This window comes from Hemitrygon akajei, chromosome 7 (assembly GCF_048418815.1).
Source record: "Hemitrygon akajei chromosome 7, sHemAka1.3, whole genome shotgun sequence".
NCBI classification, from domain to species: Eukaryota; Metazoa; Chordata; class Chondrichthyes; order Myliobatiformes; family Dasyatidae; genus Hemitrygon; species Hemitrygon akajei.
Genome location: NC_133130.1, coordinates 59,769,715 through 59,785,177, shown reverse-complemented (window position 1 = coordinate 59,785,177; position 15,463 = coordinate 59,769,715). Strand labels below are relative to the sequence as shown.

At 40.3% G+C, this 15,463-nt stretch overlaps 1 protein-coding gene across 5 annotated transcripts in view; it reads right to left on the bottom strand.

Moving 5' to 3' along the window:
* Positions 1-15,463, bottom strand: part of LOC140730484 (acylphosphatase-2-like) — a 124,236-nt gene that overhangs the window by 88,210 nt on the left and 20,563 nt on the right. The window lies entirely within an intron of this gene.

Sequence of the window (15,463 nt, the reverse complement as noted above, 5' to 3'; positions counted from 1 at the left end):
TATAAAGGATCAACAGCTAGAGTTACTGGGACACACTGCACATTAGCTTTTCTGACTCTGCCCAAAACTTTCAATATTCATTGTTCAAGCGTGCAAACTTGGCGATTAGTTATTAACATCTGTTACGTGAATACTCGTAATTTTTTACCCTGCATGTCACTGTGACAATGGGAATGTGACAAGAATGATCTAAAGGAGATCACAAGTAATAAACTCTAAGAGAGCCTGTAATCTTAAACAAACTGATTTTTGAATTTTTCTAGAAGAAGATTTTTTTCATTTCCTGATAAATGCTTCCTTTGCAAGCAAAGTGACCCAAGGCTGAACCAACCTTCCTGTAAGGAAGTGTCTGGTCTGTGCTTGGCACTGCTGAGTAAAGTAATTTCATATGGATACAATTTATAGCTAAAGGATTGGCATTGAAAACTGTTGAGAACTCTCTATTATTTGCTAGACATACTGAACAGGATTAGTGTATGCCAAGAAAACCGTTAAGAGGATGAAGTCAAAAAGTGATGAATGCAGTAAACTAATTACTTCAGACGTTGACCACTTAATTCAATTTATAACAAACTTTCCCCATATGATATTATTGGCTAGCTTACCTTACCTTCATATTTAATCTATTCTCTACTTATTGTTTTTAATTGCCTTCTGTTGGTGTTTAAAAGTTTTGCAGTCCTTTAACCGCCTATTAATTTTTGCTATACTTTGCAGCCTCTCTTTCCCTTTTAACTTTTAGTCGAGGCCTCTGCTCTGTGCTCAAAGGGCAGCCAAGTGGACATATGACTAAGTACATCCCTGAGTGGATGTCGGGCTGGCAAGCACTGTGGATGAACGTACGCAAGGAGAAGGCCTGGTCAGCCCCCAGCTTAGTGAGTCTCCCCACGTTTGCGGTTCCCATGATTGGAATTCCATGTGAGCAGTAGGCACGCGGGCCACTGACCCCTTGGTTTGCAAGTTGGCAAGTCTGCAGTTCAAGATCCTGTCACTTGTAAAGTTCCTTGTTTAATATTGAAGATCAGAGCCTGAAGGTCGAGCGGAAGTCCTGAGGTTGAGGCATGGATGCAAAAACCCTGATTTGTGAGTCCATTGGAGAAGGCAGAGGCTCAGTGCCTGCTTGCCCACAGGTCCACCACAGGTTGGTGGCCTGTGTTTGTGAGTGGGTGGATGGAAAGGAAAGGAGGAAGGGACTTATTTTCTCTGTCGTTTTGTTGCTGTTGTTGCTTGTGTTGTATTGCTGAACACTGTGGCATGCTACGTTCCCACCGGAAAGTGTGGCGACATTTACGGGCTGCCCCAAGAGCACCCTTAGGTTGCGTTGATTGCTAATGCAAACAACCATTTCTTTGTATGTACATGTGATAAATAAATGAATTTGAATAAATTGGAGGCACATATTTAATTTACAGAGTAACGACAAAGAAGCTGTAGTACTCACTCTGTGAAAGGTAGTGGGTAAAAACCACTCACCACACCATATCTCAATAAAACTCACAAGGTTATAGACTGAGAGGTAGGGAACAGAATTAGCCTAAAATGAAAACATGAGAGACTGCAGATACTGTGATCTGGAGCAAAGAAAAACATCTGCTGGAAAAAGTCAGTGAATCAGGCAGCGCTGTGGAGACAGGAGTGGTCAACATTTCCGATTGAGACTCAGCAACAGGACTTAACCTAAGGTACCTTTATGCCAGCCTGGGCTGAATTTCCTCCCATTAAATACATTTCTATGATTAAATGATGGGATAAAGGTTAAATCTACCACTCAATGGATTTACAGATGAGGCAGCTTATCCAGTGAAAAAAACAAAGTGTTAACAAAACACTACTTGTTGCCTTTTGGACTTGGTTGAGATTAACATTTGTTTCAGAATCGGGCATGCAAACTGTATTATATATAAATAAAATACCCTAAACACTCTGGACTAGTTGACTTTGGGCCTGGGTCAGGCATGGGTGGTAATATCTACTGAAAAGTGAACCTAGGGTTGCCAGACTGTGTACTGTATTAACCATGAAAAATCTGTAACATAGCCACCAAGATGCTCAGCATGATTTTCCCAAGATCATTCTTACTTCCAGATATTACAAGATCACAGAAGGAAAACATGAGTCTTCATTGTAGATGTACACAGCTGGACTCTGCTGTTTCATTTATTATTCAAACAGAGAAAATATTTTGCTGATGAATCATTCAGACCGCACAAGAATACCATGTACTGATTAGCTTAGTACTATTGCAGGTCACCCAAGATAGAAAATACTCATGAGATAGCTTGTCATTTTATATACTGTATATATTACCTGTTCAGAAACGTCCAGTAAAAATGTTTAGTTATTGAATTCCAAAGCATTTAATTTTTTATGTATAGATATTAAAATGCAAAGTTAAAAGTCTGAAGCAAACTGTTCATTTCAGAAAAAGGAATGGGAGAGAAGACAGAATAAATCTAGTTGTGGTCAGGTGCTTTAAAATCTTTCAAGAGAGAAAAGGAATATAAAGATATAAATTTTGTTATATGGTTTCTCTTCCTTTAACTCATTAAAGGATTTTAATGTCGTAGGCAGATAATAACATCTGGAAATTCAGCCCAGCTTGATTAATCATGTCGGTACATAGTACAAAGCTAAAGTCAATGTAGTAAGTTGAAAGTTCAAATGGGTATTGGGTCAGCACTTTGCAAAAGACTTTTGCTCAGTATGAAAATCTCAAGACTTCCACTTTTTGGGACTTTTGATTTACTGCTTCTCTCCCACTCTGATCAGTCTCTTTTATGCTTCCTGTGTTGTTTCAATGAAGATCAACATTAAATCAGGCGAGGAACAACATCTAATTTTCTGAATCAGCCTCAAGGACTTAATGTTGTGCTCAACAATTTAAGAAAATGTGCATTACTTTCTTCTCTATTCCAGATTTCCAGAATTCTTTCCACATTCATTTAGCATTTTTCAGAAAAATATTTTATATTTACAACTCCTTGAAATGTTTTCTTTTGTTCTATCATGCATTGTCAGTTCATATCTCTTACCATTCATCCAGTCACATACTTCTCTATCCCTCTTTCTGTACATACTAAAACTAATTCATTCAAAGTATGTGAAGCTATGATGCAAGTTTATTGATCTAAAATAATAACTCTTCTCTCTACCTTCTGTGTACTTTCTAATGCTTTCTGTTTGTATTTCAGATCTCCATTATCTCTAATAGTTGATTTTCAAATCTCTCTATATACACCATGGTGATCTTAATAAACTTATAATGGCAGTTGAACATTTTGTAGCTCCAACTACCTGTTCCATGATCATAGACACAAGGTACTGCAGATCCTGGAAATCTAGAGCAATACATACAATGTGCTGGAGGAGTTCAGCAGGTCAGGCTGGGGAGGACCTATACACTAAAATGCTGGCTTGGCTCAGAAGGCATGCAAATACTAAACAAAATGAAAGCTGCAAAAACAGGCACCATGAAGTTCATTGAGACACATCAGTCAGAAGAAGACTGGTTACGAAATTTGGTAAACTCTTTAGGCACTCAAACTGAGTACCCTGCTATTTATTCACCACGTATTGACCACTGAGATCTATAATTGCATGGTGATGTTTGATTGCAGCAGCTGGAAGTGACAGGAAGTTAAGCCACAGAATCCAGTTAGCTGTAGTGACAACCTGCTGTGCATGCTTAACACTGTGACGCTATTTCTGATCTTGTTTGACACCTGCAATTGCATCATTCCTGTAAATGCCATGCTTACAGCATTTGTATCTATGTCTGAAAGCAAAAAAAAAACATGGCTTCAGAAACATTTCAGAAAGGATGATTTCAAATTCCCAGAATATCAGGATTCCTAGAATATTGGCATTGAGACCCATCTAGTAGTGGTACTGGATCCATCTTAATTTGACTGCTACTAATACTCTTGCGCAAACAGAACTTAAAGTGCCAGAAATTAATCAAATTTATGAAGAAAATAGGTCAAATAGGGCAGACTGAGCGTTGGCACGTTGACACTGCTGGAATCACCACAATGAGCAAAATCTTTGCTCACAGAAGAATATTAATGGACTGCTAAGGAATTTACAACATTTAGTTTATTTATGGTTATCATTGTTGATGTTGGCCTTACATTCCAATTTTTTTAAAAATTACTGAATTTAAACTCTAACTACAACATTGGGGTTAGATTTTAAACATACAGATCAATTGTGCAAGTGGTTGGATACCAGTTGAAAAACTTTACATCAAAGATAATGGAGTATTTTGAACTTCATGTTTTAAGAGGAGAAAGTCATGTTTGAAAAAAACCTGGTTGTGTGTTTAGGAAGTAACTGCAAGAGTTTTAAAGTAAGTCAGTAGATGAGATTTATTTAGATTTTCCAAATACATTTGATCTGGTACCACATAAAGAAGTGGTGAAAAGGACCAAGTGGGTTTGGGCATATTGGCAATAGATATAGGATTAATAGAAATAAATTAATTTCAGCTACAAGTTGGAGAACATGGTGATCAGTACTCAGCCCAAACTATTCACAATTTATCTCAATGGCTTAAAAGACAGTACAACAAACGTTAAATTTGCTTATGGTATAAAACTAGGAAGAAAATGCTCTGTAAAAAATGCAGAAGGGAACAGAGATTAGTTAAGAGATTGACCAATAGAGAAAATGTAGCAAAATGAGAACAAGAATCTAAAATACCTTTTAAACAGTAAAAAAACTAGTAAGTGGAGAGAAATTTAGTATGCTAATTTATATGATTGAGGGAATATGTCGGGACAGCAAGCAAGGAAGCCTTATGTACATGGCTTTGGCTTGATATCAGATTTTCTGTCTCCATACCTAATGAAGAATATTCTTGCTTTGGAGTCTTGCAGCATTGATTCATTACATTGACTCGGGTGGCTAGAGGGTTGGTCAGTGCTGTGTAAGATTGGTCAAAACTCAATGCAGTTTAGAGGAATGTTCATACAATATAGTAACAGTACAATATAGGAACAGTTGGATAGACGCCAAAATCAAGTAAAGGAAAAGGTTTCGCTGACATCCTTTCCCAATGAGCTTAATACATTCTATGTTAACACATTTTGTGTGTGTTGTGTGTTAACACATTCTATGCAGGCTTTGAATAAATGGGGATTGGAATGTCACCACCAGATCAACTGACTCCAATCCAAATGAACCCATCCATAGTCACTGTTGCAGATGTAAGATCAGTGTCCAGCATCTGACCTGGATGGTGCCCCTGACTGTATCCCTAGATCCTAGACAGATCAACTGATGGGAGTGTTTGCACACATTTTTAAACCCATTACAGCCCAGGGCAAATAGCCTACTGCTGAAACTGGTCTATGGCAGATGCCATCTCCCTAGCTCAATACTCATCTTTGGAGCATCTGGACAGTAAAGACAGCTATGTTTATAGATTAAAACTAGGTCACCTATACTATAAATCCAATCAAACTCATCATTGAACTCCTAGACCTGACACTCAACACCTCACTTTGCAACTGGATCCTTGACTCCCTGGCCAGTATACTGCAATCGGTAAGGACAGGCAGAAACATATCTGTTGCTGGTATAACTCTTAACACTGGTGGCGATCCACAAGGCTACATCCTCACCTCGCACCCCCTCCCCCACTTTACTCCCTGCACACTCACAACTGTGTGGCTAGATTCTGCTCTAATTTCACCTATGAGTCTGTAGATCATTACACCATAGTGGGCTGTATCTCAAATATCAATGAGTCAAGAGTACAGGAAGGAGTCAGAGCACGAGGATGAAGACAGAGTCTGGAGACCCAGTGGCATGAAAACAACCTTTCCCTCAATGTCAGCAAAACAAAAAAGTAAGTCATTGACTTTAGGAAGGGGGTGGCACCCATGCTCCTGTTTATTGTATTTGTTTATTACATCAGTGGTGCTGAGGTCAAGAGAGTTGAGAGATCAGATTCTGAGGAGTGAACATCACCAACAGCCTGTTCTGGTCCAACCATATAGACATCATGGCCAAAAAACTCATCAGTGCCTCTACCTCCTTAAGAGGATGAAGAAACTGGACATATCCCTTTTGATCCTCACCAATTTTTATCAAAAGCATCCTATCCTGATGCCACATGGCTTGGAATGACAACTACTCTGCCCATGACTGTAAGAACTACAAAGTATTGTAGACATGCTCAGTATAGCATGGGAACCTGCCTTTCTTCCATGGACTCTGTCTATACTTTTTGTTGCCTTTGTAAAGCAGCTAATGCAATCAAAGAACCACCATTCCAGACATTCTCTCTGTCCTCCATTTGGGCAGAAGATGCAACGGCCTGGAAGCACATACAAACTAGCTCCAGGACCTTTTCTATCTCACTGCTTAAACTATTGAACAGTCCCCTTGTGTGATAAGATGGACCCTTGATATCACAATTTACCATGTTACCATTTTGCACTTTATTGTTTACCTATACAGTACTGCACCTCCTCTGACACTGTAACATTTTATTCTGCATTCTGTTCATGTTTTACCTTGGTACTACCTCAAGGTACTGTTGTAAAGAATAGTAATGACCAGGTCTGTGGCTCAGAAGGGAAACGGGGTAAAGAGGAGAGTAGTGGTGATAGGGGATTCAATAGTTAAGGCAACAGCCAAATTCTGTGGACATAAAATAGACACAATGATGGTATGTTGCCTCCCATTTGGACATGGACATCTCTGGACATCATGGACATGGACTCCCTTGTCCATTCATCCCCTCCATCCTTCCCCACCAACCTCCCTCCAGGTACTTATCCCTGCAAACGGAAGAAGTGCTACACCTGCCCCCACACTTCTTCCCTCACCACCATTCAGGGCCCCAGACAGTCCTTCCAGGTGAGGCACCACTTCACCTGCGAGTCAGCTAGGGTGATATATTGTATCCGGTGCTCCCAATGTGGCCATTTATACATTGGGGAGACCCGCCGCAGACTGGGAGACCGTTTCAGTGAACACCGGCACTCAGTCCTCCAGCAGTGGCGGGATCTCCCTGTGGCCACACACTTCAATTCCACAGACCACTCCCACTCCGATATGTCTGTCCATGGCCTCCTCTACCGTCAAGATGAGGCCACATGCAGGTTGATGGAGCAATACCTTATCTCCCGCCTAGGCAGCCTCCTTCCTGCTGGCATGAACATCCAACTCACAGACCTCCATTGATACCCCTGCCCCCCCTTACCCCCATCCCTATCTATTATTTTAGTCTGGTTCTCCTTCTCTCTCTCTTCCCCTCCTCACTATAATCTCCCCCCCAGCCCTACCTTTCTTTCTCTTTTATTTCCCATAATTCTCCACCTTCCCCCTAGCCCATTTCCCTCCAGCCTATCACTTCCCAGCTCTCTACTTCATCCCTCCCCCCACTTCTTATTCCCCCTCGACCATCCCATGTTACTTCACTCCTGATGAAGGGTTTCGGCCTGAAACGTCGTCACTACCTCTTCCCATAGATGCTGTCTGGCCTGCTGAGTTCCACCAGCATTTTGTGTTTTTATACATCTCTGTTCAAGTCCATGGCATTCTAAAAGGGGAGGATGACCAACCAGAAGTCGTGGTACATACTAGTACCAATGGCATAGCTCGGAAAAGGGATGAGGTCCTGAAGAGTGAATATAGGGAGCTAGGAAGGAAATTAAAAAGCATGACCTCAAGGGTAGTAATCTCTTGATTACTGCCTGTGTCACACACGCGTGAGGGTTAGAATAGGATGATATGGCAGATAAATGTATGGCTGAGGAATTGGTCCTGTGGTCAGATTTGTTCATCTTTTGTATCTCTTCTGTAGGAGGTCTGAGCTGTACAAAAAGTATGGGTTACAACTGAACTCCAGGGGGACCCATGTACTTGTGGGTAGGTTTGCTATTGCTGTTGGGGAAAGTTTTAATTAGATTGGCAAGGGGATGGGAACCAGAGTGAGAGGTCAGACGATTGAACAGTTGGTGAAAAGACAGATGCAATATGTAAAGAGACTGTGAGGAAGGATGGCAGTGGATAGAGCATGAATGCAGTCAGTTTGATGGGTTGGATGTAGTCATATGGATTTTAGTAAGGCATTCAACAAAGTTCCCCACGGTCGGCTCATTCAGAATGTTGGAGGTACAGAATACAGGGAAACTTAGCTCCATGTATTTGGAATTGCTCACAGAAGGTTGAGGATGGAGCATATTCCATCTGAAAGTCCAAAACTAATTAACGGTGTTCCACAGGGATCTGTTCTGAGACCCCTGAATTTTATAAATGACTTGACTGAAGAAGTGGAAGAGTAGGACTGTCATTGGCTAACCTTTTAACAGGGCTGTGATGAGAGTGACAGAGTTCAAGCTGGAGAAGTATGAAGTGATATACTTTGGAAGACTGAACTTGAAAACAGAGTACAGATTAATGGCAGATTCTCAGCAGTGCGGAGGATCAGAGGGATCCCAGAGTCTATGTCTATAGATCTCTCAAAGTTGCTAAGCAAGTTGATAGTGGCTAAGAAGGCATTGGTATGCTCATCTTCATTAGCTGGGGAATTGAGTTCAAGAGCTATGAGGTAATGTTGCAGCTATAATCATCTGGTTAGACCACACTTGCAGTATTGTATTCAGTTCTGGTTGCCTCATTATAGAAAGGATGTAGAAGTCTTAGAGAGAGCGCAGAGGAGATTTACCAGGATGCTACCTGGATTGGGGACCATGCCTTGTGAGGAAAAGTTGAGTGATCTAAGGCTTTTCTCTTTGGATAAGAGGTGACTTGATAGTGATGTTTAAGATGAAGAGAGGCTTAGATAGATTAGATAGTGCCTTTTATCCAGGGCAGCAATGACTAACATGAAAGGACAGACTTTTAAGCTATTTAGAGTAAAGTATAGGGGGGGTAGGATTTTCACACGGAGATTGGTAAGTGCATGGGATGCACTGACAGGGGTGGTGGTAGAGGTTGATACATTTGAGGACACTTAAGAGACTTTTAGAAAGGGAGAATGATAGAAGAATAGAGGGCTATGTGCAAGGGAAGGGTTCAACTGACAGTGGTTTAAAATGTCAGAGCAACACCACATGAGCCTAGGGACCTGTACTCTGCTGTACTATTTTATATACATTGGAGAGTATTCTGACTGGTTGCATCACTGCCTGGTGTGGAGCCTTCCTTCAATACACAGGATTGCAAAGGGCTGCAGAGGTTTGTGGCTCAGCCAGTTCCATCCGGGGCACAGCCCCACCCACCCAACGAAGAACATTTTCAAGTAATGATGACTTAGAAAGGCAGCATACATCATTGAAGATACTCACCAGATGTGGCCTCTTGAGGAGGTACAGGACTATGACGACCCACAGTCGGTGTTTTAAGAACAGCTTCTTCCCCTCTGCAAACACGAGGAAATCTGCAGATGCTGGAAATTCAGTCAACACACACAAAATGCTGGTGGAACGCAGCAGGCCAGGCAGCATCTATAGGGAGAAGCTCTGTCGACGTTTCATGCCGAGACCCTTCGTCAGGACTGACTGAAAGGAAAGGTAGTAAGAGATTTGAAAGTTGGAGGGGAAGGGGAAAATGCAAAATGATAGGAGAGGACCGGAGGGGGTGGGGTGAAGCTGAGAGCCGGAAAGGTGATTGACAAAAGGGATACAGAGCTGGAGAAGGGAAAGGATCATGGGACGGGAGGCCTAGGGAGAAAGAAAGGGGAAGGGGAGCACCAGAGGGAGATGGAGAACAGGCAGACTGATGGGCAGAAAGAGAGAAAAAAAGGAGGGGGATAAAGCTAAATATATCAGGGATGGGGTAAGAAGGGGAGGAGGGGCATTAACGGAAGTTAGAGAAGTCAATGTTCATGCCATCAGGTTGGAGGCTACCCGGCCGATACATAAGGTGTTGTTCCTCCAACCTGAGTGTGGCTTCATGTTGACAGTAGAGGAGGCCATGGATAGACATATCAGAATGGGAATGGGATGTGGAATTAAAATGTGTGGCCACTGGGAGATCCTGCTTTCTCTGGCGGACCGAGTGTAGGTGTTCAGCGAAACGGTCTCCCAGTCTGCGTCGGGTCTCACCAATATATAAAAGGCCACACTGGGAGCACCGGACGCAGTATACCACACCAGCCGACGTATAATTCTCTGTAACTTCCGCCACCTCCAATGGGATCCCACTACCAAGCACATCTTTCCCTCCTCCCCTTTCTGCTTTCTGCAGGGATCGCTCCCTATACAACTCCCTTGTCCATTCATCCCCCACATGCCTTCCCACCGATCTCCCTCCTGGCACTTATCCTTGTAAGCGGAACAAGTGCTATACCTGCCCTTACACTTCCTCCCTCACCACCATTCAGGGCCCCAGACAGTCCTTCCAGGTGAGGCGACACTTCACCTGTGAGTCGGCTGGTGTGGTATACTGCATCCGGTGCTCCTGGTGTGGCCTTTTATATATTGGTGAGACCCAACGCAGACTGGGAGACCATTTCGCTGAACACCTACGCTCGGTCCGCCAGAGAAAGCAGGATCTCCCAGTGGCCACGCATTTTAATTCCACATCCCATTCCCATTCTGATATGTCTATCTGTGGCCTCCTCTACTGTCAAGATGAAGCCACACTCAGGTTGGAGGAACAACACCTCATATACCGGGTGGGTAGCCTCCAACCTGATGGCATGAACATTGACTTCACTAACTTCCGTTAATGTCCCTCCTCCCCTTCTTACCCCATCCCTGATATATTTAGCTTTATCCCCCTCCTTTTTTTCTCTCTTTCTGCCCATTAGTCTGCCTGTTCTCCATCTTCCTCTGGTGCTCCCCTCCCCCTTTCTTTCTCCCTAGGCCTCTCGTCCCATGATCCTTTCCCTTCTTTAGCTCTGTATCCCTTTAGTCAATCACCTGTCTGGCTCTCAGCTTCACCCCACCCCCTCCAGTCTTCTCCTATCATTTCACATTTCCCCTCCCTCTCCTACTTTCAAATCTCTTACTATCTTTCCTTTTAGTTAGTCCTGACGAAGGGTCTCGGCCCAAAACGTCGACAGTGCTTCTCCTTATAGATGCTGCCTGGCCTGCTGCATTCCACCAGCATTTTGTGTGTGTTGCTTCTTCCCCTCTGCCATCAGATTTCTGAATGGTCTATGAACCATTCTTTCGCGCTATTTATTTATTTATGGAACTTTTTTTATGGCTTGCACTGTACTGCTGCCACAAAACAACAAATTGCGTGTCATATGCCAGTGATAATAAACCTGGACCTGATTCTGAAATGCACTTGGAAGCCCTGTGAATGATGATAAGTAAATAAGAAATCCTGACAAATACTGTACAAGTATTTCTTTGATTTATATATTTAAACATAACTTTAAATAATTTTTTAAACATATAGAATGATTGTTTGACTTGTGATCGTTTTTGCTACTTAGTTAGTTTCTGTTGGGAAATGTCAGTTTTGTTTTACTGGAAGTGTAGGCAAGGACAGCACTTAGGAAATGACTTAAGCAGTCAGCTCCAAGCATTCTTTGCCCGAGTAGCTGTCCTCTTGACGATTAATGTCCAAGGGCATACCTGCCTAAGCAATAACTCATTTGTGAGAATCTTGGCTCCTTGTTACCACCTCTTCTACTTCAGTGAAAATCATGAAATAATTCTTAATAAATTTTAAATTCTCCTTGGAATCTGAAATAATACTTTGAGGCATGTAGATTGTCTGTCTCTAAATTGGAATTAATGAAAAGATTTTTTAAAAAAGTTGCTTCAAAATTCAGCAAAGCCTTACTTATGAATCTGTTTGAAATAAAACCCATGATAAGGAATACTCTGTAATAATTTGTACAACAGTCCCTCTCAAATGTATACAGTTGTTAACTCTTGATGTCTACTGGTAATAAAAACTGTTAGTCTAGTTTCTATATTTATTCAAAAAATCAATAATTTCCCATCAATATTGCACAACATATCAATTTCCTAAGGGTACATTGTACATAATGGATTTTTGCAGATGGAAGTTTGGCCAATCTAATATGACAATACAAATAAAAGTAATTCTTACTGAGGATGTTGCGAACTTGTAAATGTGTTATAATCTATTTTTTATTTGAAAACAAGGATTATTTAGTGAAAATGCATGCTGCTGCATGGATAAAGAAATTGCAATTAAATACAAGAGAACAATGTAGCAAAAAATCAAGTCATACCAAATGTTTCTCTGTAAGTTTTAAAACAGTAAGTTTTTAAAAAATTCTTAAATTGGGAAATCAACAAGCAAAATATAAGTTGAAATATACCCAAGCAAAGTTTTCTTATTTTAGTTTGTAGGCCTTAATAAAATGTTAGCAACACATACAAAATGCTGGAGGAACTCAGCAGGCCAGGCAACATCTATGGAAAAAAGTACAGTCGACATCTTAGCCCGAAATGTCCACTGTACTTTTTCCCATAGATGCTGCCTGGCCTGCTGAGTTCCTCCAGCATTTTGTGTGTGTGCTTGGATTTCTAGCATCTGCAGATTTTCTCTTGTTTCTTAACAAAATGTTACCTGATTATAACAGCTTTTACAACCAACATACCTTGATAAGTAAGCATATCTAATTCAGCTGAAGTAAAGCACGCGATATTACACTCAACAAATTTGAAATTAACATCAAAGTAGATTGCACTATGATTTAATGGTAATTTTTTTTGGCTAAGATAGGCACCTTTTAATTTTTAAATGAATATTTTATGCTGAGGCATTTATAATATAATTGTGGTGGGTATTGTGATTGAGAGGTTATTGAGAATAATTAAATTGGTGGCAATTAGGCAGATGTGTTACTAAGTTATGAACTCACGATTCACAACCCTAATGCTCAATGTATCTCCAATTCTGAATCAGAAGACCAACGAAAGGAAGTATTAGCAGAGTCAAATTCCCAGAGTTCAAAAAGAGAAGCAAAGCGTCTTTTTGTAGGTCTACAAAAAATGGAGCCCAACCATTTCTCAAAATTCTCATATCTCCATAGTCCAGATGAAAATTTGCTATTTAATTTTAATGGGATTATTACAGCATTTCCCAGCTGGTTATAGTGTAATTCCAAATAGATGCAAAGGGATTACTTAGAGCAAAAGGTCAAATGTTTTTTTTACTTAAATCACATAGAACATGGCACCTTGCTGCTTTGAGCTTGTTGTCCATGGAACACTAGCACCATCATCTGGAATGAAATAGATATTCTAACAGAGCTAAGAAACAAATTCTGCCTAAAGATCAGTGATTCCAAAATGCAATTAATATTTTATATCCACATTTATTATTGATAGATGTAAGATGATTTGTTATACTCAGTGAATAAATGCAAATACAATAATATACAAAGATGATCTAAAGTACAGTATTACTGATATATGACAATCATTTGTGTTAATTTATAAGAAAAAAATCCTTTAAGAATATTATTTATCATACTGAAATAAAAGCATACTTTCCAGTAACATGGGGTGGTTGGGAACTCAGTTACACCAGAATCTGAATGATGACTTCAGATACCCACCAAGGACAAGAAGAAAATAAAATCACAACCTTGCTACTCGGAGTTCCTTTTTCTAAAGAATACAGCGTACTTTCTAGTTCTTTAATATGGTGAATGGTTCAGAACAGCCATTTCCAGAAAAATAAAACAGAATGAGTAAAATAATCCTTGCCTTAATATTCAGAACAAACCCTTACATATAAATGGAGCATACTAATGTATAATCAAAGAAAATTTTAGTTTATCTTCATCCTGCACTCTGGCATAAATCACAAATGATGACAAAGCCTTCTATGCTTACATTTAGTGTTTATTCACAACTAAGTTCATTATCTACAAACAGTCAGAAACTGAATTTCCAAAAAGATCTTCAGACTTGATGCTTAGATTAAATTCATGCACTTCAAAAAGCCTCTGAATTTCGATAATAAGCTGAATATTTAATCTGAAAGCTCAGTAAGTTTGCCACCGATCATTGAATCATGCACACAAATAAGGTTATGGATTTCATCTTGGGTTTGCGGTGCACTGACTTATCTCACAAGGCAGCCCAAGACACTTGCAAGCAAAACTAGCAAAGGGGTCAGGCTCTGATCCAGCAGTTCACCAAATTAAACGGTTTATCTTTATGCATTATATGGTTTTCAAATATAAATAATTTTGGCTGGGTTTTGCTGTGTGTTGCTGGCTTTAGAAGGAAGGGAATGTCAGGAGCTGAAACAAATCTGCATCATCATTGTTGGAAAGTCACAGAATTTCAATGACCTCTAGTGGACAGAATGAAAGATTGTTTTAAAGTGTATTACCACAGTTTGCCTATAAGCTGAAAGAAAAGGAAATCAATTCAATATTCTTACATGATTATGAAACAAATTAAATGATTAAACTGGATACCACCCCACCTCCCCAATATCACTGCTGGGAATCTGGATCATAATTAACTGCTGCCTCCATTTCTCGATGTTGGTCATGTTGAAAGAGGTAACGTAATAGATGCTTTGCTTATTGCAGAATGAGACTTGGAGAAATGCCATTCATGGCAGTGAATTGCTAAATGCAAACTGCTTAGATTTCCAGCAACAGACTAAAGAAGCCATCGGCATAACAACAAAGCTCATAGCTAATTTAGCCACCATACATAATACCATTTCGGTCCTGGGGTTTTTTTGCCTGATTTTTGGTCATGGCCATTTTGATGGTTATTAGAATTTTTCTCTGGAGACTATCAGTAGATGAGGCCCAGTGACAAATTTCCTGTTGCCATTTTGCCCTCTCCTGCTTCTTATGGCTTATCATCATTTTGCTCAAATCCTAGACCCACCCATATCAGAAAACAATTTCTTTCATCACAATAACTCAAATTATACAAAAGAAGAGGCACATAATTAATCATATTCCTCCCTGAAGACTATTGAAACTTTATAAGAGTATACCTCTGGGAATGAGGAATGAATATGATTGAACCAGTTGCAAGCCATCAATGAAACAAAGCCATGTTCTCTCTGGTTTGGGTTTTTTCACCTTTTACACCTGAGTTGTATGAGGTTAAGGCAGGCCAATACCTAGAGAGTTATGTCTAAAATTGCAGTGGCAGCTTTAAATTACATGCTGCACAATGATTCATGTCACACTTCCGTTGCTCTGCACGCCTCTGTCGCTCTTTAATAATGAGCAGCCAAACCTCTCTCCTGTGTATTTCAGAAATGTGTATAGTTGCCAGCTAGGTGCATATTAAAATTCATTTCAAACAATCTGATTCAGATTCTTATGTCCAGCAAGGAATCCAATCCCTTTACAATTAAGCAGAGCAGATACTTAGCTACCATAATTTTCACAAAGTCCAATTAAAAATATATAAGGGCATTGACATTTATTTCAGTAACAAAAATAAGACCACTTGAAATTAAAATTTCATTCAAAAGTTGCAAATACATTCTAAATGCAGAAGAACCAACAGAGATAATATTTTTCACT